Source organism: Zophobas morio, unplaced genomic scaffold (genome assembly GCF_036711695.1).
Source record: "Zophobas morio isolate AGI-343-1 ecotype UQ-CSIRO unplaced genomic scaffold, CSIRO_AGI_Zmor_V1 ptg000046l, whole genome shotgun sequence".
In the NCBI taxonomy this organism is placed as follows: Eukaryota; Metazoa; Arthropoda; class Insecta; order Coleoptera; family Tenebrionidae; genus Zophobas; species Zophobas morio.
The window spans coordinates 3879248-3900782 of NW_026972151.1; the positions used below are offsets into that span (position 1 = coordinate 3879248).

The following is a 21535-nucleotide window of genomic DNA, read 5'->3' on the forward strand; positions in this document are numbered from 1 at the left end:
CGTCAGCCCTGCTTATATACTACTTACAAAATATGATGAGTCTGTACTTGTGATCTATCACTCCATTCATATTTTTTGGATTTGCATATACAGGGTGACTCAAAAAAATTAATGAATGCGTAAATATATTTTATTGATTTAATCAGGAACTACAAAACCGAATGCTCTGAAATCTTGCAGATATTTTAAGGTCATAAAGAGCATAATAAATGTTTAGTCAAAATATATTTGCTTATCCCCTCCAAAAACTTGATGACGTCAGCTCGAAAGTTTACCGAATAAATCATATCTAAAATGTACAAAATATGATGAGCCTGTAGTTGTCATTTATCACTCCATTCATATTTTTTGGATTTGCATATACAGAGTGACTCAAAAAAATTAATGAATGCGTAAATATATTTTATTGATTTAATCAGGAACTACAAAACGGAATGCTCTGACATCTTGCAGATGTTTTAAGGTTATAAAGAGCATAATAAATGTTTAGTCAAAATATATTTGCTTATCCCCTCCAAAAACTTGATGACGTCAGCTCGAAAATTTGCCGAATAAATCATATCTAAAATGTACAAAATATGATCAGTCTGTACTTGTGATCTATCACTCCACTCATATTTTTTGGATTTGCATATACAGGGTGATTCAAGAAAATAAATGAAAGCGTAAATTTATTTTACTGATTTACTCAGGAACTACAAAACCGAATGCTTCGAAATCTTGAAGATATTTTAAAATTATCATAAGCATGGTAAATTTTTGATCAAAACGTATTTGGTCGTCCCCCCTAAAAAATTTATGATGTCACCACAAAATTTTGCAGAATAAATCCTATCTAAAATGTAGAAAATATGGTGAGTCTCTTCTTGTGATTTATCATTCCATTCAAATTTTTTCGATTTGCATATACAGGATGACTCAAAAAAATTAATGAATGCGTAAATTTATTTTATTGATTTAATCAGGAACTACAAAACCGAATGCTTTGAAATCTTGCAGATGTTTTAAGGTTATAAAGAGCATAATAAATTTTTAGTCAAAATATATTTGGTTATCTTCTACAAAAAACTGATGACGTCAGCTCAAAAGTTTGCCGAATAAATCGTATCTAAAATGTACAAAATATGATGAGTCTGTACTTGTGATTTATCATTCCATTCATATTTTTGGATTTGCATATGCAGGGTGACTCAAAAAAATTAATGAAGGCGTGAATTTATTTTATCGATTTAATCAGGAATTACAAAACCGAATGCTTTGAAATCTTGGGAATATTTTAAAGTTATTATAAGCATGGTAAACTTTTGTTCAAAATGTATTTGTTCATCCCTCCTAAAAAAATTGATGACGTCACCCTTAAATTTTGCTGAATAAATCCTATCTAAAATGCAAAAAATATGATGAGTTTGTACTTGTGATTTATAATTCCATTCATATTTTTTAGACTTTCTTAAGAGGTGGTTCAAAAAAATTAATGAAGTCAATTTATTTTATTGATTAAATTAAAGGCAACACTTATTATTAGTATTACACCCCAACCAACCCAATTTGGTAGACACAAAATTTGTTAAAGGAAAAACACGGTTGAAACATAAAGGTAGCACGCTTATTTACATCGACTTTAACATTACAGACCTGCATTTGTTTTATGCGCTCACTTGGTTCCGCGAATGTGAAATAGACATGTTTATAATCAACCAATTGTGAATTTCACCGTCAAGAATTAAAATAAAACCCAATGTTTTATATAATAAGCGGAAGTCGAAGCAATAAAACCGATGGTCGTTTTGTTTACAGTTTCTCTGTTTGACTCTCACGTATGCTGTTACGCCTGTCATCTTAAATTAAGAATGTTTATACATACACGATTTTCAGTTGCCTCTGATACGTATACGTGAGTAAATTGTTCATTTTCCCGAAAATTTGAGAATATAATAATTTTATTCTTAGTATTACACTACATCTATCCCAACTGATATACGTGTCCTTGCAAAAATGTTGATGACGTCATCGCAATTTTTTTTTAAATTCCCACTACAAAAATGTAATGAGAAAAAAAACACAATAGGCATGCAGTCGTCAAGTTTCCGACAGCGATGGAAGTACTGTCTAAACTCTTTAGACCAATTTTTTAGATTTGCTTATAGAGGGTGTCTGAAAAAAATTAATTACTGAGTCAATTAATTTTATTGATTAAATCAAGAATTACAAAAATATAAATAGGCTTACAGTCGACACGTTCCCGACAGCGAGGGAAGTACTGTCTAAACTCTTTAGACGAATTTTTTTCATAGCGACACCTATTTAAGTTTTTATAAAATAACTCACTCATATACTTATTGTTTTTGAATTCGCCTTGATTTTGTTGAGTACATCATTCAAAAGGTCCAGCAGCAAAAACATAATTTTGAAATTGACAAATACAGAGGAGGCTGATGAAAATCCTTCAGATAGGAGAAAATGACTATGTGTAGTGACTATAAAAATTGTAGCAATTCGATAGAATTTTCATTTAGTAGAGGATTGATTTATTTATTTTTAAAAAGTAAAAGAAATGAATGGAAATTAACAATAAATAAAAATTTTGTTTACAAAAGGTACTGAAAATTGTATCCATCGTTTTCCAGGTCATCCGCTTATGAGTCGTCTCGTATGTTCAGAAACTCTGGCAATAGCCGTTTTCAATTCCTGCAAGTTTTGTTGTGGATTATTGTATACATTATTCTTGAGATGCGAAGAAAAGGAAAAAATCGACACTTATTATTAAGTCTGAAGACATGGATGGCCATACATTTCTACTGATTATTCTGTTATCGTAAAATTCGTTTAAAAGGTTTAAGGTCTGATTTGCTATACGAGCAGTAGCACTATCCTGTTGAAAGAAGCCATGTCATAGCTCTTCATCACAGTTAGTGTACGAATTTCATTGATTTAGAACTTCAGAAGTGTGCATTCCCGAAATTCTTGAAAACGAGCGGCGTACGAAAACCGTCACTCAACGTTTTTCAGCTTACTTCCGTTTCTAAAATAGGATTCTAGAAGGAAAGGTTTTATTTCATTACAGAGAAGATTGATGAAAACTTCTCCAGCCAATTTGACATTTAGTAACTAATTATTTTAATTTCCATAAGCACGGCGTTTTCCTGCATGGCCAATTTTGAATAATTTTCTTGTTGTTATTAGTATCAACAATAGCATGATATTTATAAACATCTTCAGGCATCCTTTATTAATAAAAAAATCTCAACTACTTGCTTTTGATGTTCCCAACCTAGCCTGCCCCCTTTGGAGCCGCCGCTGCCGAACGCATAACCAAACAAACAAATTTCACACCAGTCTGAATAGCAGCTTGTGGAGTGAAATATTTCGGAACTTACGGAATTTATTCGTCCTTATTTTGGGCCTGTCGGAGCAAAAGGGGCGCCGCTCAATTACAACTGATAAACAAAAACGTTTATTAATGTCGTAAATTGCGGCTGTTTGAAAGAAACGACGAACTGGTGACGTGTTAATGGTGGTATAAAAATTTGTAATCGTATTGTTTGCGCGGTTAAACGCACGCGGCTTTTTATGTTTTGTTGTGAAATTGAGAAAATGGATCAGGCTTGAGGTGAAAAATGTGTGCAAACTAGACGTCGTATAAATTTGACTCGGACGAGACGGCCGACAACAACTTTTAATTTATATTGGTGTCGTACAAATTGGGCGGAATGTTGCCAAAATTCAGATGTGACTTATGAGTATGACACAGAAAAGACAAAGGAAGCTGCTATGATGTAATAGTTAGTAGTTACATTTTATTTAAAAGTTTTCTAAATTCTGTATATACATAATTGCCAGATAAATAACAAACAATATGCAGCAAATTACTCGTACATAAAAAAATTGAACACATTCGTACTTCTATAAATGTTGAGAGGAATCTTATTATAACCATATTCATTAACAAAGTGTAAAATGCAAAGCAAAGGAAGAAGCCAGTGTTGGGGGTCCATAAAGCGGAATTTGAGAACCAGATTTGCAAGTGGGTGCCTGAGAAATGAAAACATTTTTTTTGTTACAACACTAACTTGTATTCAACCCTTTGGGTTTTTGCAAGTCTTTTATATATTTTTAAATGTCTATAAGGGCATTGAAATTACAACATCATACATTTCATCCAGCCATCACGTCAAGTCATGTCATGTCATATCAGCTCAGATCAGGTAACCAGGTCCGAATAGAATACGACCAGAAGTATGCAAGATCTTTGCGAAACAATGCAAAGAAGAATGTCTGGAGGTAATGAATGGGTGTCTGGAGAAGGAGTATGTTCCCAAGGAATGGAAGGTTGTAAGATTGGTACTGATTAAGAAGAAAGGAAGGAGAGAAAATGAAATATATGCCCATCTGCCTGCTGAATGGGATGTGCAAGCTGTATGAAAGAATGTAGACCGAGAGATTGAGAAAGGCCGTTCGGAGACTGGGGGACTGGCAGAGGCGATGGATGCAATGATAAACGTATGTGAGTATGCTAAAGGCGTAAATGTGGGAACATGGGGAACCCGGCAGTTTTGTGTGATGGTGACTCTAGACGTATCGTCACCTCCCACGGTATCTTGGGAGGGCACTCAGGAACGTTTGGTGAGAATGAGTGTGGAAACGTACCTTGTGAATATGATGTGGTCCTGCCTGGGCGATATATTGGTTCAAACAGAGATGGGCGAATATGAAATAACTGACAAGGTTCCGCAGGTGGTACTGGGGCCACTCTTCTATGGTGAGGTGTTAAGAATGGAGGTAAGACTGGTAGTGCAGCTTGCTGCAGATGGGCGGGGTGAGAGAAGAATGCGAATGAGTGTGAATAATATGATAGAATTGATGTTGAGAAATAAAGAGGGATGGATGGCCATACAAAGAATGTTGGTGGTGATAAAAAATAAAAATGTACGTACGAGAGAGAGGAAGGCAGAAGAGAGGATGTAAGAGAGGGGAGAGAACGAAAAAATACGAAGATTAGCCAAGGAAAATAAAAATAATAAAAAAGGAGAACGAAAAAAAAGAATAGGATGGAGAAGAAAGGCAGAAGTAGAAAAAGAAAGAAAGATAAGGAAAAATGAATGAAAAAATATAAAGAAAGAAGCAGAAACTGGCTACTAACCACCCTCCTGAAGTAATGCAGAAAATGTGGTCCCGAGGAGGTAGTAGAACAGCTGGTCGAGGAAGGGGTTTTAACCGCGGTAACAGGGTTTAGTCCTGGCATTACAAGGGATAGTCGAACCTAAGTCCCTCGTGCCCATGAGGGTATCCCCTTCCACAGAAAAAGAAAAAGAGTCAGATCAGGTCAAGTCGTCGTCACTGCCGATCCCAACCGCAAGAGGGACTGTCGACCCAGTCAACCGCAAAGAAACAATCAATAAGTAGCCGACCTGGGACCTTTGGATCTTGGCAGGGAAGAGGTAATACATTCTGATTCTTCCGAAACTAAAGAAGACAAAGTAGACAGAGACGAAATTTTTTTGAAAAAGCGCAAAATGGAACCCACAAACAACTAGATTATCATTTACCCGAGGTCTTGATTGGACATGGCTGCTTTCAGATACACCAAAAAAAGGGTCAGGAAGATAAGCAAGAAAAGATGTCCATACTGCGGAGAGTCGTAATAACCTGGTGGAGGTGATGGTACAAGAAGAAAACCAGTGGCTAACAATAACAGAAATTATAACGAAGGTAATGTTAAACGGATAAATGATGAAAAAACAAGAGAATTGAAGAACAAAAACAGGAAAAAACCCCAAGAATCAATGTTTTTTCCGGTTCCATAGAGAAAACACGAAAGAAGAAGGGGTTTTAGATGGCAGGGCCATCCTAAATGGGGACGATTCTCACACTTTCCAAGACATTGATACCCAAACCCCAAAAGGGCGTAGACAGCATTTCACCTCCATAGGTAATAAAATATCAGGATGGGTTAAGTTAAGGTTTTCCAAAGTTGAATACATTTACGTGGAGTTTTAAAAATTTTTTTGACGGAGACTAATAAAATATGTACATTTATGGCATTTACAATTATTATGTTAAAATATATGAAGTGCTGCGTGTAAAGGTTAAACCTCTATGTATCCGTAATTCCATATTCGTCACGAATAAAGGCAGAACAGTTTTTAAGAAATTTTACCAAAACTTAAACTTTCATTGCTCTGTTGGTATTTTATACAAGACTCCTTAGTTCTGCTGTAACGTACGTCGAAGGAATCAAGAAACATCTAAACTTATTTTATACAACGTAATTAAACTTATTTACTGTAATTTTAAAATTAAAATTAACCAAAACCTCGTTGGAAAATAAAGTAATAAATAATAAATAATTTTTTTGTTGAAAGCACTAACCAAAGTCTAAATTTAAATTTTGATACATGAATATTTTTTATTCCAGGAATAAAAGTAACACTTTAGCTCCTAAGATAAAAAGTGACTTGTTTGTTGCTAGGAATACCATCTTTTATTATCTCAGTAAAGAAAACGTTAACTTTAGAAACCCCTGATAGTCAAAAACCGCCATGCTTTTATTACGGTTGGAGAGAAACTAATATTAAGCAAATCATTATCTTAGGCATCGTCATACGGTATTTAAGCCAAGAGAAACTTATTTAAAGCTACATTTTTACCAATTATGTATTTTCCAGATATAAGGTTTTCCCAGAAAAGAGTCCTAATTCTTTATATAGAAGTATTGTTACGATGATCGGTGAATAAAATCGGCGTGGGTAAAACTCAACAATTTATTTCTTAATAACTCGGATTTGTACGACTAATTACAGAGCGATTAATAATTCCGGCGCAACTTGACTGTACTCGACACGTTGGCTGAATAATTCCGTTCCCGAAGGTGGCGTCTATTTAAACTCATACTCGTTCTCGATGTGCGGCGATCGGGATCTTTTTCGATTGCCGTTGGCGACTTCCGCTTCCAGGCGTTTCTCTAACGCTCCGCCGGCGCTGTTCGATCGCTGTTCATGAGTCATCATCGGCGTACAGACCAGAAAGTTGTCGACGACCCATAGGCGTCGTACCGAGGTGGCGTATTATAGGTTTATTTCATAACAGTATAAAGGATGAAAAACAGTAACAGATACAAAGGCTTCTTAATGAATATTTTGAAAAATATTTTACACTTTCTTTAATACCTGGAGAATTTCAAACAAGGATCGATTTTATGTTACAAAAGCTTAGCGAGTTTAGCAAGAAATTGAAGGTAAATTAAAGAACATTCTAGGATTTACATACTCGATATACTTTTGACTCCTTCAGTAAATGTGTAAGCAAACGCTAGGGTAGTAGGTGAATTTAACAAAAACTTGCAAAAGCCAACTTAACATTTAAATGTAAGGATTAAAAAATTGAGGTTAATTTATTTTTTCGAAACTTTTCAAGGGTTGGAACATGCATGGTGAGAATATGAAAGACAAACATCGGAACAAGAAACACTTGAAATGTCGCAAGTTGACAATATTAAGAACCTTACTGAAATAAGTGATTTTATTTTAGTAGTTTGTAACTCCCAGAAAAAATATAAAAAATTTCATTAAACAAGTAGTTACTAGGAAAAAAAGATCGTGAAAGAAAAATAAATGTTTTAAAATAAAATTCGTCCATGCCACATTTTTCCACTTAAGAGGATGAGCAACTCCAAATAACCTTGAGCCAGCGCTCGCCCACGTGCAAAGGGACTAAGATTTTGCCCTGAGTTGGGTGGAGTTTGGCGAAAATAAGTGATTATCAAATAATGGCAGATACACTCCGGGTAGCAAGTAGGTACAACTCTGTCCGATTCATTTTTAGATATAGTATCTGTTGAAAACAAAGAAATCCCAAGATTGTTACTACTGTCCTTTCATGCTCTCACCGCTCAGTTTGATTTTAGCTGGGCAGTTTATTTATTATTTATTAATCTGACTAAGAAATAAAGTTCGTCGGGCGACTCTCTACTTTTACGTTTTCTGAGCTTTCATGACCCCTATATACGAAGAAATTGTAATAAAATAACATAGTCCTACACATATAATTTATGAAGCCATGTAGAGTTTTTACCTGAAACGTTCAGATTTTTGGAAAAAAAAATCAAATTTATAAAACAACATTTTGCAATTTAATTTTGAATCTGCAAAACCAAATGCTTTGAAATCTTGTAGATGTTTTAAAAGTTATGATAAGCATGTGATAAATTTTTAATCAAGATATATTTACTTATCCCCTCCAAAAAATGGATGACGTCAGCTCAAAATTTTGCTGAACGAATCCTATTTTAAATGTGCAAAGTGTGATGACTTGATGAATCTATACTTGTGATCACTGCATTAATATTTTTTAGATTTGCTTATACAGGGTGCCTTCAAAAAATTAATAAGTGAGTCAATTTATTTTATTGTTTAAATCAAGAGTGGCAAAACTGAATATTTTGAAATCTTGCAGATGTTTTGAAGTTATTGTAAGCATGGTAAATTTTTAATCAAAATGTATCTGTTTATGAACTCCATAAAATTGATCACGCCATTTCAAAATTTTGTCGAATAAATCCTTTCGAAAATGTGCAAAATATGATCAGGCTATACTCGTAATTTTTTAAAATCGATTTCTTTTAAAATTAGCAATTAGTATATTGTACAAAATAATATATGTAGTAATAATATCTAAATTTTTTTACAATTTTTGTTTAGCCAAAACGACCTCAAATAACCACATAATAACAATTGATCTAAAATTCAATAAAAAGCAAGTGTAGTGATATACATTTAATATGCATAAAAAAAGTTCAAAGTTTTAAGTTTTGTTTTTTGACTTGATAGCTGGCTGGATTCCTTTTAGCGTCTAGAATATATGATGGATCTCTAATTCTTCCGTTTCGTGTATATCTTGGGTCCACTAGTTCTGGTAACAGGCAATTGTTGTAAAAGGAACATAATTTTTCTTCCATGTTCCCATACACCGGAAAACTTTCACCTGTAAATATTTCAAACATACACTGCTCCTTGTTGGTAACTCTCAGTTGGCCCTGTATTTGATAATACCATTCTGTACGTTTGTTAACTGAGATGATACCGTTATGAATTGAAAATATTTTAATTTTTTTCTTTTCAATTGCATCCTCAATTGTTAAATTTTTGGCAGAAATTGGACATTTAACTTCAACAATGGTTCGTTCATCCACAATTCCATTACGTGTTGCTCCCAGAAACGGATATTCATCGTCGATATGAAGGCCACAATTTATAATTTTGTATATTTTCCTGCATTTCTATTTTCAGTAAGGCTGTTCTTTCATTTTCTTTGTCATATTGAATGTCTTTCAGATGGGATAATGACAATCTATATAAAAGAGACTCTGTTAACTTTACACAGCTGGTTGTGTCTCTTCTTCTACAAACTTTGTAAAAGTTTGAAGCTGTTAGTATTTTTCGTCGTTCCTCCAGCCAAATACCACTATCAGCTTGCAGCCTAGTGGCCAATTCCACGCGATTTTTTTCTTCTTGGGTTTTGTTCAGCTGTTGCAAAAACATTTTTTTCTGTCTATCGTATTCTTCTTCGGGCATATCCGCCTTCTGACAATTGTCACCATAATCTGGGCCGCATGAAACAGAAACTGCTTTCGGTTCTCGTTTGTTTTTCCGCAAATTTTTATATTTTCGTTGTGTCTTCGGGCGATTAGCCCTGTTTTCCTCCATTTTCTGTACGATACTGCGCGGGCTTCCATATAGTGTTTCTTGAAAACTAGAATGAGTCTCTTTGGTGTTAAATGCCAAAACAGCTCCATTGCATCTAGCACTATATGACCCTTTGGAGACATTTACTAAGACGAATTTCATTCATTTTAATACACTTAAATCCCACAAATTTAGCAATTACTGAATTGAATTGTTCCACGGCATTTCTATCAACATCCTACAGAAGACTTCGTGCGTGACATTGTAACTGATGTAAATACAGTTTTATTCTGTTTAAAAATTCTGGATGACTTTCCAAAATTGTGTACATATTTTCATCTTTTTCATGATTTTTACAAAAATATGTAGCTGTTATTGTGTTGTCCAAAAATATGACAAATACTGTTGCATATATATATATATTGTTAAAACGCGTGTCCTCACAAATAATTTTTAGTTTGTTACAAAAATTGCGCAGCAAATGATTTCTGCATTCAATTTTTTCCACAGTAGTATCCGCATACGGTCTAGTATCTACAATATTGGTTTTGTCCTGCACCTCTTTTGCAGTAATTACTGGGAATATCTAAAAGATATTTTAACCTAAATTATACAAAGCCTTATTCTACAGAATGACCAGACCGAATTTTTGAATTTCTTTAAATAATGCATTACAAACGCGTGTTAAAATTGATCAAACGTGCGTTTTCAAAATTAGATTATCATTGTATTTAAAGCTGTGAGAACGGTAGGATAAATAACATTTTTTGGGCTTGTTTGCTTGGGGTTGCTCATCCTCTTAATGAAGATATCAGTTCCATTACAAGAGACTAAATAGACGAGGTAGGTTAACAATTATTTTCTTGTTAGTACATGCGCTTTAAGCACCTGACCAGTTATGACGCACGCATTCGATGATAAACTCTTGTTACCTATCGTGTGGATGTCGCACGTGATCGGTTGTGTCTTTTAAATATATGCAGATGATCAAAGTTGTTCACAATGAATATGAGTGAGCGTTTTTGAAATACAAATTTCCAGCCATGTCAATGTGAGAATTTTCAAGCGATTCTATGATTATGACTCAAAAAAGATGAAAAGAAAAGATACAATGGTGCTTTTTACGATATTTCTCGGCCATATTTTTTTAGTTGATTGAACTGGTCTCTGCAGTCTAGAATATGAAAAAAGCTGCAGTTTGACATATGACACCAAGATTAATATCATTTTTTCATACAAAAATCAAAAAAATGTTATACCTCGTCTAGCGAGTTCCCTTAACACGCTTCAGTTGTTAATAGTTGCTTATTAGAAAGTGTATCAATAAGTCTAAATACTGTCAAGTGGTGTCAGTTTTAAAATAATTGTCAGAATTGTCACTTGAATTATTTATTTTTAAATTTTGCTGCGACTGTAGAAAAGAATCTTGCTTGGAACACGTGTACAATGGGTCTTAGGCACGCACTTGTTGTCCAAACTAGTGCATAAAACACTATGATCTTGTTGCAAAAATAACTACTTTCCTACCATAAATTTTCTGCTTTTGCTAATAAATCGTTAACTTTTTGTTTTCACGTGGTCCGGATATATATAGATATAAATAAAAATATTAGTGGAGTTATAGAATAGAAAGTAAACTTATGAATAATGTAAACATGTTGGGGAGAGTTCTTAGTTAATAAAAATATAATTACTGAAGCCATGTGCAGTCAAAATATGTGAAACTAAAAAATATGTACATATAACTGAAAATTATAGTTTTTAAGTAAGAATTTCAAGTAAAATGACGTGTATAGTAGTCACAACACAATTATTGCCGTAAATAGTTCGACTTTCATAATTTATATCTTGATTAATTTCTCCATGTGTTCTTAACTAAAAATTCACAAACTAATTCAAATTGTGTTCTTATCTTACACATTGAAATATATTAATTTTAACATAATTCCCTTCATCGGTTTGATATTTCGCTAAGAGTCAAATCAAAATTACTTACAAGTAAACCTGAGGACGAAAATAGTGGCCACATACGGAAACAAATATTTTATACAAAGTGCGCACTTGTTTGTGTTTGCAGAACACCATTAACTGTACAATAATGGCACATAGTTTCGATTGTATAAATCACGTAAAATCTTAATTGTTCGTATAAGGAATTTGCGTCCGTGATTTGAGCATAAAAAAATTATTTCTATTTGTAATTTCATTCAACACGTGCCAATAAAAACGTTGTCATAAAATAAAATAAAAATAAACATACCAGCTGTATGATTTTTTAGTTAATTTTTTAATATCAGGACCAAAAGATAATGTAATATTTCCTCGACCAGACCATGTATCTTGTTGGCGAGCTCAAAGTCTTCTAGCGAAGGTTGATGGTCGTCAAACTCTGAACATTGCCGTATTTATTTTAACTCAATTGAAATTTATAATTAACGTTTTTTGAATAGTTTAATCAGCTATCTCAAAAAAAATAATGAACGAAGGAATTAATTATATTGACTAATTAAGATTAAATAAAATGCTTCAGCTATGTGTAAACATAGTGTCACCTGCAAAAATAAAAAAAAAATGAAAATAGAGCAAACATAATTTTAATAGTCTTGGCCGTTATGAAATTTTTGCCACTGTTTACAATAAATGCACGTTTATTCCAAATACCTACGTTTACGACACCGTAAAACAACAGGTACGACCTTTATCAAAAATATAACAAAAATTTTATATTCGCATAAAAATATTTATGCTGGTAAATGGATTTCTCTGTGAACAGCAGCTCGCAGATGAAAAAATTTCACCAGTTTCAAAATTTTCAACTCCATTTATCTTTTTACTTCAAAGAATACCCACTCTAAATTTATTTACGTTTCCTCCGAAACCATACACTGCTACAAAAACGAGGCCACTTTGTTGTTTTTAGTCACTACAAAGTCATTTTCCATCCCACAAATTTTTCCCTGCTTTAATTAAAGCCTCAATTTTGTAAATTATTCCATTACGTCGATTTCATAAATGGAACGGAACAAAGCTCTAATTATTTTTAGTTGCTTTTTGTGTATAACTGCATTTCCGCCGCCGATTTTGCTTAGACTATGCTTTAGTTTCCCAGAGACATAAAAATAGAAAAGCGTAATGTGACGCTTTAAAGTTTTTGGAGAATGTTGGTGCATTATTAACTTTACAATATTCTTTGTTTTGGGGAGGGAAAACGAAGACAACGCTTATTATAGCTGCTAGAAATTGTCTTGTGAACGGCATTCTGGGCGCTAGCCGAATAGTTTTATGCAAAATGACGTAAATTGTTTGCACGTTATTAAATCAAAATGTGTTCTAGAAAATAAATTCGACATGCGTGATTATAAATATTCGTTGACAAAATAATGGTTTCAATATTGCACAATAATTACCAACAGTACGCTAAATTTTGGACTGTAACAAAAAATTATTCATTAGTAAAATGATGTGGTTGATGGACGTTCATTCAGTAATTTAAATTATCTTTCCATTATTGTGAATATTGTGGTAGAAAAATGTAATTACAAAATGTGTGCAATGATTATATTACTATGGATGGGGTAAATACGTGGTCGTGTATATAGTTTTCAATTTATTTATTTTTATTACAAAATGTTGACGTTGAAATTACAGCCTTTGAACAAAGGCAATGTAAATAGGATGAATTCCTTTGTAAAAAAATCGCCAAAATATACAAGTAGCAGTTCTTCGTCTTACTATGTACTCCACTTTTTGAATTTTAGTCAAAGTAAATTTAGTTTTTTGTGCTGAGCGGCATGTGCTTGCCGATAGGATAGAGTAGAATCACCGTCGTGGTGGAAGAACAGCCACAACCAGGAGCCCCAAACTCCGCTCGTGCTACAACACCCCCTATGGGTTATTTTGCTGTGCTCTAGAATGAAATTACGTAGTTCAATCGTCACACTGTTTATATAATATAAATATAGTTTATATAAATATTAATATAATTTCAAATTTGCCGGCACACGTCCGTAATAACTTGTATATTTGCATCCAATTACTTTACTTCAGATTTTTTTTTGTTTTTATTAAATTTGTGATATTCAAATATTTGCATTGATTCAGAACGTTTAATTTGATTTCATTCAAAGTTAGGCAAGTTGTTTTTTGTAGCTGAGCATTAAGAGGTGTCTTCAACCGGCACAACTTAGTCGCAGCTTTTTTTCTTGTTTTGTCAGTGGAGGAATAAATGATTTTGTGTCCTCCATATATTTCGAGTTTTCTTTAGCGTTACTTCTCCAACCTAGGTATCCACCACTTGCAAATAAATACAATGTAGGGTTCCATTTTGTTAAGACGGTCAAAGTCAAAACCAAATTTTTGAATTTTGGAAATTTTCGCGGGCTTTTCAATTTTTTTTTCACATGTCAATTTAAGGCTGAATGTTTGGGTTATCACAGTGTTTTACGATATTAATTTATTAATATTAAATTAGTTTTTTCTACAGTTTTAAATTATCGACTTACGGAGGAAATCATATGCACCTTGTTTTCCTATCTTTTAAATTTTTGTGTGTAGTTTTTGGGAATTATTTAGATAATATAAATATATTGATATAATATACGTACCTTAAGTTTTATGTTGAAATTGCGTTATTATTCTTCAACATACTGACCCATTTTTTTATAGTCACTATTTTTAAAGCTACAATCAGAACTTTAGAAGGAAAATTTGAAATATTTCCGGCAGAAACAAATTTTCGTAGTATTCTTGATGAAGGACTGTAAAAAAGCGTTTACCATATTTTATTAAAATTCCGAAGAAAAAATAATAATTTCAAATTACCATAATTAATAATAAATTAATTTAGACACACTTTGCAAATGCTTGGGGTCACTTACAGTCGTGGCCATAGAAAACGGGACACTAGATTTTGACACATACTTCTAAATTAAAAAGAAATGGCGTTTTATTTGCCAAATCGAATAATTTTGACAAAGTTACGGTCCTTTTCTTCAAATCAGGTGCGTACATTAAAATTGATATTATGGTATTGAAAAAAACATATATATGTCTAATACTTGTCAAAATGATCCGGTTTTTTATCGTCGCGACTGTACCTCAATATTTTGTCAACAAACGAAAAGCACAAGGTGAAATATATTTTTTCGTCTGAAATAAAACTGCAAAAATTCTTGAAATAAATTATTATATTACTGCCATAAGTAGAGAATAAAAAAATATAGTACATAATTTGATATGCAAATATGTTAAAAATCATCAGAATTCGTCTAAATTTGGTAGCCCAAAATTTAAACTTTATATTTCAGTTTTTGTTGAATACATTTAAATAAATATTTTATTCAAAATCTCGGTTGACACCTTGTGAAAAAAAAGTTATTTTTGTAAATATTAAAAGTTATTGTATAATAAGTGACACGACAGTATGCAATTTTGGTCCGAGACCGAAAGTCGAGAAGAAGTTGGTTCTTAGTTCACGAAATATGAAAATGAAAGTTTCCCATTTTCTTCTCGGAACCGATTACACTGAAGATTTGGTAAGTATGGCATTCACCAAACTGATGACATTGGCTCATAATATTGTTACCTAAAGTCTGTTTTAAAAATCAAGCATTGCAAACCGATGTGTTTAATTTTGTAGATTACAGCTAAATATTTTTTAGAAACTAAAGGTGTAAACCTGGATTTTCGTATTCCTAGACTTTTAAACAGCCATGAAAGCCTAACATAAACACATAATATAATATGTAATTCCCTTGGCCATCGGCGGGAAGTTAATCAAGCACGAAGAAATAAAAATAAGATTATCCTAAAACGTTTTCCGCCAAGGAAGAAACATTTAAATATCCTTGAACATGTTCTGTTCAATCTCCACATGAAACATCTCCTCTCAAACATGTGGTTTTCCGCAAATCCAAATTATACCCGCCTCATAAAATCGACTCTGGCGAATGTTAACTGATTTTTCAGTCGACCGGTTTTAACTACACAATTTCCGTCGACGCGACTTTCTATTAAAACAATAATCACCCATTAAATCCATTATAACTTACGTATTAACAATAACCTTAACATAGCTCGACCAATTCGCTCTAATTTCTCAAAATTCGCCCAAAACAACTGTAAACAAACGCGGAAATCGTGCTATTCGAGAACAATTGCTCGCTTTAATTGTGTGTAAAACGGATTAATTGGAGGGTGGATTTGGGTCGAAAGGATGTACAGAGCGTTTATTAGAAATAATACTTTTACGAGTTTGTTTTCTTAATTTAGGAGCACTTCAGTTACAATAATATAAAATTTTATATGGTTTACTTTAAAAGTTTTTATGACGTTGCGGTTTCGCCCCATTATACAACAGCTAGATATGTTTTTAACAGATGAAATAAACACGCTGGTTTCTACATAGACCAGACGTGCCCTGTTTTGTTTTGTTGGGAGTTTTTATTGCTTAGTGTGGATGTTCAGAGTTTGGTATGCGGAATGGAGCTGGTGAGCGTCATTGACGATCCGCTGATTAATTACGAAAGAAACAGAAATTTGTGACGTACTAGGCTTTGCTCTCCTAGTTTAAAAACGGATCTGTGTCGAGCTAATTTAAATCCGTGGCTATTTAGATATCGACGCGTATTTTAAAACGCTGAGGATGATTTTTTAAGTGGTTCTTTTCCAGTCGTTCGACAGTTCTTTCTCTCCAGCCGAACAAATCTTAAAATTAAGTCTCAAGAACTTGACCTATTTGTAAATTTTTGTTAAGATATTACAGATTACTGTCATCCTTCATTCTCCATGAAGCGGAAATAATAATAATATTAATAACAATATTTTAAGATAACTATAATCTTGACCACTCGTCCCTTTGTCATGCAACACAATATACACACAGAACAAATTCTGCTCGCAAAGATTTTATTATCTTTTTATGTTTCAAACTTAGTTTTCGAAGTTTTACATCGCATCTATCGCCCGCTTCAACGTCCAGTAGACAAGTACAGTCATAACCGCAAACCGCAAGGTAGGACTGTAACACCCAAGCTTTTTACTTACCGAACGTAAACTAAGGAAGTATTGTAATCGACTTCATCCGACGCACAGTTACTTTAATATTTCGTCAAAGTTTTATGACACCTGAAGTACGAAAAAACAGGTCTCCAGTTTCCTTCTGTCGTATCTCGTTTATCTGTCTGTGTCGATTTTTGTTATTAGACATAAACCTCCGAAGCTACTGGACAACTTTTAATGCGTGTTATGAATATCGTGTAAATGATAAAACACTAACCATATGGTGAGGTCATCTCCAAAATTTACAATAGTAAATGTTATCTAAATTTTATATTTTATATAAAATTATATAGTAACAAAACATTTAACTGTTGAATTGCAAAACTGAATAGTCTGAAGTCTTGCAAATATTTTAATGTAGTCTGAAACACGGTAAATCGTTCATCAACATTTATCCGTCAAAGTCGCACCCCCCTCCAAATGATAACGCCATTTTACAAATTGGATTGTAGGTAAAGAAAAATGTTGCTTCTCCGGTGGGAATCGAGCCGCACGTTTACCGCTTGCCGGGCGGGTGCCCTTACCACTAGACTACGGAGGAGCTTATCTTCGTATCTTTCCTCGCTTACTACTACGTATTAATGTGCCGCCACAGTACTTCCCCCCCCCCCCCCCCCCAGCGACGCAGCGCGCGGTCGTGCTGGGGTGCGAAGGAGATAGATGCTGGCGTCGCCCCTGCTACTCTTACGTTCGTCGTTCGAACCTTGGCGATGCAAATATTGCTCTCAAGAATTTGAATTTAATAAATCTGCTCATTGGATTACTCACATATCCAATAAACTATCGACAGTTAGACCAATGAACGATAATCAAATAACACTTGACGAACTGATGAATGCCATCAATAGAAGATAAAACTGAAAATCCCCAGGGCCAGACAAAATACATAATTTTTGGATCAAAAAATTCAATTGTGTACACACTTATTTACCAAAACACTTAAACCAGTTCCTTCTTAACCCATCCACATTTTCAATATGTTTATTTTATAGTGTAAAATTTATACAAGAGACAAGTTTCGGAATTGAGGGACACACCCTTATATCTATCCAATACCGAAGAAATCCCCACACCCCACAAACTAGACAATGCTATCAATCCGCTGAGTTTTGCGGATGGGGTAAGATTAAATATTAAACCCAGACGAATTTATATGCTGTATACTAAACTCACTCGTCATACACCTTGTAAAACTTTTATGACTTAAGAGACTCAAGCCAAACTGGCTATTGTAAGCTTTGTGGACCCGAACCGCAGGGATTATTGATGTCCATTGTTTGCCATAATGGAGCTGTAAAGTTTTTACGTAAACTTAAGAGTTAAGTTCTACAATAGCCAGTTTATATAAGGGTGCTTTGGCTTAAGCCAAAGTCAAGTGAGTTTAGTATAATTCTAGGACCTTAAAAGTTTTTTATTAATCTGATCAATGCATACAATTACTTGCTCTTAGTATCCGTAATGATAAAAGCCTTGCATGAATGCCGGTCATTTCCGGATCAGTGATGGGTCCTAATAAGCAAAATCAAGGTAGAATCCGTCTGTAAGGTTGATATTCTCGTTACTAGGAAAAAATTTGGCTACATTTTCTGCTAAGACTAAAAAAAAATAGTAACTTATATGATCGCTTTTCGGGTTGGAACCGTGTCAATTGAGTTTTTGGGCCCAACGTTTCGCACACTTTTGTAAGTGGCATCTTCAGAAGCAGGGTTGAGAAACTAGGAAGAAGGCAGAAGAGCACGGTAGCTCAGTCTGTTAAACACACCAGAGGCGAAACTCTTCTAGCAGTAAGAGTGTGGTCGTGAACTTTTTATAGAAACGTGGTGGGGGAAAGTGTCGTGGTTGAAGGTGATTGGACGGTTCCGGGCGGAGTGGGGGGAGATAAACGAGCAATTGCACTTCCAAATATTTGATAGATAATAATCATTATCTCGGTTGAGATTATGAGAACATTTATGGATTTCAATAGCTTCACGGATTTTCCAGTCATAGAAATGTGGTGCTTTGGACAGAACTTGGGGATTTTCAAACAGAATGGTGTGATCGGTTTCATGTTGGTGTTCAGCGACGGCAGAGTGGGACAGAAGACCTGTCTTCAGACCACGTTTGTGCTCCTGAATTCGAATTTTTATGGACCGACCAGTTTCTCCTATATATTCTACACCACAGCAGCAGGGAATGCTGTAGATTCCTCTACAGTCTAGATCTTGGCGAGAATCTTTGACGGAAGGAAGAATTTGTGCAACTTTAATTGCAGGCTTCAAGAGTGTTTTAACTGTTTCCCTTTGAAGTATTTTGGACAGACGGTCGGTGACCTGAGGAATGAACGGGAGATATGCAGTCGATACGAAATCAGTTGAGCGATTTCAAGTATTGTCAGAGGTGGGCTTAAGCCGACGTTGAATGGCGGACTTGATAGTGTGGTGGTCGTATCCATTTTGTTGAAGAGATGTGTGGAGATGTTCTAATTCTTTTTGGAGTTTATCCGGTTGACAAATGGTAGTGGCTCCATGAATTAGGGACTCAATGACAGACCGTTTTTGATGAGATCTAGCATGAAGATATCAATCGGTGTGGGTAGGTTTTCGATAGACTGAACGACCAAGTCGACCTTCGTGCAACCTGGTTACCATAACATCAAGAAAAGGAAGACAATTATTGGTTTCCACTTCCATGGTAAACTGAATGTCCGGGTGTTGACTGCTGAGATGGTCGTGACCAACGGAAAAGACGTTTTGACAATGGGGTCAATTGATAAATATGTTGTCCATGTAGCGGAACCAAACTTTGGGTTTGAGTTGGGCGGATTTAATGGCTGTGTCTTCGAAAGCTTCCATAACATATTTGCGACGACTGGTGAGACAGGGGATCCCATGGGAGTACCAGACATTTATTTGTAGAATTGGCCTTGGAAGGTAAAATATGTAGAGGTTAGACATTTTCAATAGTAACTTATAATCCTAGCAGAAAAAATATCTAAATTTTTATCAGAAGAATAGAGAATGCAATCTGAAATTATTTATTCATATTAATATTAACTGTATAACTTGGACAACATTGAAAAATAAATAAGCCGTCAGAACTAGAATTTGTTTGCTGCATGATTGTTTGCTCCGACGACCATTCCCTGACAAATCTTAACTATCTAGCTCCTATTGGTATTTCAGAACACTCAACCCTAAAAATAGATCTACAAATCTGCCAGTCTCCTCGACGAAGGACTGTCTCATTTACGAGGACAGTAACAGACTACCGGGCAGTAAACAATAACTTAGCTAAAACAAACTAGGAAACGCTACTTTCTGATGCGTCTATTGTCAAAAACTGGAGCACCTTCAAAAACACTCTACAGAGTCTCCTTCACCGTCACACTAAATCCTTTTTCGTGAAACAATCGTCAACTAAACCATGGATTAATGGCAGGCTTCTTCAACAAATAAATAGAAAACGAGCCCTGTGGCGTACATATAAAAGATCCGGCTCTGAATTAGACTACAGAGTTCACAGAGAGTTTTCTAATAGACTGTCGACAGCCATCAAAGAAGCTAGGTGTGTCTACGAAAAAAACGTAGCCGAAGCTAAAGACACTAAAAAATTGTACAAGTACATACGAACAAAGTTTACCGGTCCTGTTTCTACTCCGCGGCTCAAAAATACATTCGGGGAGGTACTGGATAATAATAAAATAATAGCGGATACTTTTGCTGACGCCTTTTCTAACGTGTTTACGATAGAACCCTCCGGTTGCTTAACAAAGCTGAATAATACATGCAAACCTATTTCTTTTAGCGACATTTCATTCACAACAGTCGTCCACAAAAAATTAAAGCAATTAAAGGTATCCAAATTTCCTGGCCCTGACCTCATAACCGTCAAAACTTTGCATGATTGCGCTGATACTCTCAGCGAAGTACTCTGTATTCTTATGAAACAGTCCTTTAATTCCGGTACTCTGCCTGCTGACTGGAAAATTGCCACCGTCCGCCAAATTTTTAAGAAAAGGGATAAACTTGACGCAAGTAACTACCGACCTATTAGTCTTACTTCCGTGGTCAGTAAGATCATGGAATCAATAATATATGACCAGCTGATTAAATACTTCACACCTGTTTATCGGTTTGAACTAGAGAGGTTGATCGTGGCAACACTGTCGATGGCATCTTTTTAGACTTTTCCAAGACGTTTGACAAGGTCCCCAAACGTCGTTTGTTGTACAAACTCCAGTGTCTAGATATAAGTGGAAAACTCATCAAGTGGATCGAGTCTTTCATCAGCGAGCGTACGTTTTCCGTAAAAGTGGGTGATTCTTTCAGCAGACCAGTTAAGATACAGAGCGGAGTACCACAGGGGTCAACGTTGGGACCATTACTTTTTTTGGCCTACACCGCTGATCTATCGAACAGTTTAACATCCCCCTTTGCCATGTATGCAGACGATGTCAAACTTTACAATACCAGCACCAACAATTCGCTTTTGATACAAGACCTTGCCGCTATTCTTAAATGATCTCATGACTGGCTTCTGCTTCTTAATATTAAAAAAATACAACGTCCTGTATATTGAGAAACACAATTCCAAGTTCACGTACAGCATTGGTGGCGTGCAATTGGAGAAAAAGGATTATTGTCAGGACCTGGGGGTTACCGTCAGTTCAAATCTCTCTTGGTCGCAACACCATCATACGTGTTGTTAAGAAAGCACATTCTGTGGTGTATCTTTTAAGCAAGGCTTTCTGCAAACCCAGTTACTCCACGTTTGTTAAACTTTATAAAAGTTTCGTGAGGTCCATCCTTGAGTTT

General features: G+C 34.7%; 1 protein-coding gene across 2 annotated transcripts in view; it reads right to left on the bottom strand.

Annotated features, from left to right (window-relative positions):
• Nucleotides 1–21535, bottom strand: part of LOC135142394 (potassium channel subfamily K member 9) — a 273018-nt gene that overhangs the window by 211913 nt on the left and 39570 nt on the right. The window lies entirely within an intron of this gene.